Here is a 3,200-nt window from a genome sequence, read left to right as displayed (position 1 = left end):
ACAGTAGATCAGTGAGAGAACATAGGATAGGCTGATTTCTCTAGACTGATGAACATTATGGCTAGGAGGGTGAGATGATATTTGTTTATCTTGTGTGATTGCTTCCATTGGGAGAGTAATGATAATTTACAGACCAGTTCCCATGGGACAGAGAAGGGCTGATAATGTGCTAGCTACACCTGCATCAGCATGAGGCAAAGAACACTGCCAGTTCTTTACATCCTCTCTGCACTTTAAACACTCCAAGCTACATAAAGCCATTGGGAAGAGTCATATCTGTTAAGGGCAAGTTGATTTTTATTCTAATTGTTATCTTTACAATAAGAATATGTTTTCCCATAGAATACCGAGTAGTGTTTTACAGAATGAGTTGTGGAGCTGATGAAAAGTATTTCATCAAAATGTGTCTTCTTTCTCGACACTTCCCTATTTAAGGGAACTCTTTATGGGAAAGTTGGCAACTTTGCTAGCCTTCTTACAAAACCTTCCAAAAGGTATCACATTCCAGGAGGTGTAAGGGAAACATTTTAGAAATGTATACATAGATGACATGTATACATGGAGAATGTCTAGTTACTAGGATGCTGAGTGCATTAAAATAGAGATTAGACAGTGCGAGGAATAATGAGGGGAGAGATAGAGATTTTGATGGTGATGACTGTACGGTCTGTAGATCTATCTATCTATCTATCTATCTATCTATCTATCTATCTATCTATCTATCTATCTATCTATCTATCTATCTATCTTATAGAGGTCTTTCTTAAATTTCTTATTTTGTACAAATTGGTTAAGAGATGCAATTAAAAGATCAGTCAAAATATAATTAGCTCAGATTCTTCAAATGAAATCAAATGAATGTTGATCATTTATTTAAGAAGTGTCATACAGATCACAGCAAGACAATCCACTCTCTTTAGTACATGTCACACAATGGAGGTCCAGCCCAAGCCCAAATGTCTGCACAGCTATTTTTTGCACCATAGCATGAGCCTGTGTCTGCAGATCCAAACTCTGAAACTTGCTGCTGCAGGTTTGGGTTGGTTTGTTTGTTTTTGCAATGTAAACATACCTATTGAATCCAACTAGCAACTTGATTGACTAAGTAATGACTGAGTAGAAGGTTGGTACAGGTATCCAGTGCAAGGTAATATTTTGGCTCCTTGCATTCCTTTACTCCCTCACTCCCTGGATGCAAATCTGTCTTTTATATTAATTTTAGTAACTCCTAGAGTACAACTTGTTCTGGTCTCCATTGTAATAGGCTCTGTACAAACATATAGACAATTATCATTGTTGTTTTTATGCTACAATATTTATGCTACAATAGTGCCTAGAGACTATCCCTTTTCTTCAGTTCAAATCTTTAAGTAATGACCTGTGTACTGGTTTCATCATTATTACATACTAAAGTCATATATTCTTCACCAGCGTCGACATAAGCACGAAGGACACCCAGTATTATTATTAGTTTTGCTTTTCAAATATGCATAAGGGCCAGATTCTCAAAGGTATTTAGGGACCTAAAGATGCAGCTCGGCACCGAGTGGGGTTTTAAAAACCGCTTAAGCAGGTTAGGTGCCAAACACACTTAGGTAATTTAGGAGCACAAATGCTATTGAATTTCAATGCAATTTTTAATAGTAAGCCACTTAACCACTTTTGAAAATCTCACTGATTAGCATAAGCATTATCTATAGTGTGAAAAAGATTGAAAATAAAATGTAAAAAGACAGTGGGAGAGAGAGAGAAATATGGAATTAGATTGGCAGATAGGTTGATTGGTTGATAGATGTGTGTATAAGGGGATAAATCAATTGATCGATAGATAACATACTGATAATCACTAGTAGTAAATATGTTGTTGTTCTGATTATATATTTATTTATTACAGAGCTGGCTGCTAGACATGGAGATGAGAAATCAAACCAGTGACACAGAATTCATTCTCCAAGGGTTCCCCGTAGCTCCTCATCTGCAGCTCCTCTTCTTCATGAGCTTTCTCATTGCCTACACCTTAGTAGTGCTAGAAAATGTCATCATCATCATGATGATCCGGGTGAATTGTCACCTCCACTGTCCCATGTACTTCTTCCTGAGTAACCTGTCCTTCCTGGAAATCTGGTACATCACAGTCACCGTGCCCAAGACTATGGTCAACTTTGTGTCAGGGAGCAAACACATTTCCTTCACAGGCTGTATGACGCAGCTCTATTTCTTCCTAGGCTTGGGGAACACTGAGTGCATCCTCCTGGCCGTCATGGCCTATGACCGGTATGTTGCCATCTGCAACCCACTTGGTTACCTGGCCATTGTGAGCCAGGCTCTATGTATCCGCATGGCAGCTGGGTCCTGGCTCTGCGGCTTCTTCATCTCTGCATGGAAGGTGTTTCTTATATCTCAGCTGACGTACTGTGGTCCCAATGTCATCAACCATTTCTTCTGTGATGTGTCCCCTCTCTTGAACTTAGCCTGCACAGACATGACCCAGGCAGCACTGGCAGATTTTGTTGCTGTCCTGTTTATCCTGCTGATTCCCCTCTCTGTAATAATCCTTTCCTATGCTTGTATCTTCTCCACCATTCTCCACATCCCCTCCACACGGGGCCACCAGAAAGCATTCTCCACTTGCGCATCACACCTCATTGTGGTCGTTATCTTCTATGTAGCCAGCATTTTCATCTACATCCAGCCCCAGGGCCTTCCATCCCACAACACCAACAAACACCAACATTGTTGTCCCACTCTTCAACCCCATCATCTACTGTCTGAGGAACAAGGAGGTCAAAGAGGCCCCGAAGAAGACTTTGATCAGAAAAGGAGTTCCACTGCAGAAACATCAGTACACTTAGTTAGAAATGGAGGGCGTGGGGAAGGAAGAAAATGGAAAAAATAAAATTGAACTCAACTCAGGGATCGCTGGATGAAAATCTCTGGTCTGTGTTATGCCATAGGTCAAACTAGATGATCATGATGGGCCCTTCTGGCCTTAAAATCTCAGAATCTATTAAAGCCTATCAATATGAGCAGAACTTCAACTTGAGCATGCAGTAGCACCATCAAGTCCTTGTGTTCTCTGGGGACACAGCAACCCATGCATTGTTCCCATGTCTCTATCCTACAATTCCGACATAGTTTGTTCTAACACCCTCTTCCCTTCCCACCATCTCACAGTCTCTTAACCTCAGCTTCATTCTGCA

The 3,200-nt window shown here is 40.6% G+C and overlaps 1 pseudogene; it reads left to right on the top strand.

The window, feature by feature from the left end:
* The first annotated feature begins 1,906 nt into the window (after positions 1-1,906).
* On the top strand, positions 1,907-2,852 carry LOC101945787 (olfactory receptor 6A2-like; annotated as a pseudogene).
* The last annotated feature ends 348 nt before the right edge of the window (positions 2,853-3,200 follow it).

This window comes from Chrysemys picta, chromosome 13 (assembly GCF_011386835.1).
Source record: "Chrysemys picta bellii isolate R12L10 chromosome 13, ASM1138683v2, whole genome shotgun sequence".
Classification (NCBI taxonomy): Eukaryota; Metazoa; Chordata; order Testudines; family Emydidae; genus Chrysemys; species Chrysemys picta.
Note: the sequence above shows the minus strand (reverse complement) of the source record. Positions and strands in the feature narration are given on the sequence as shown.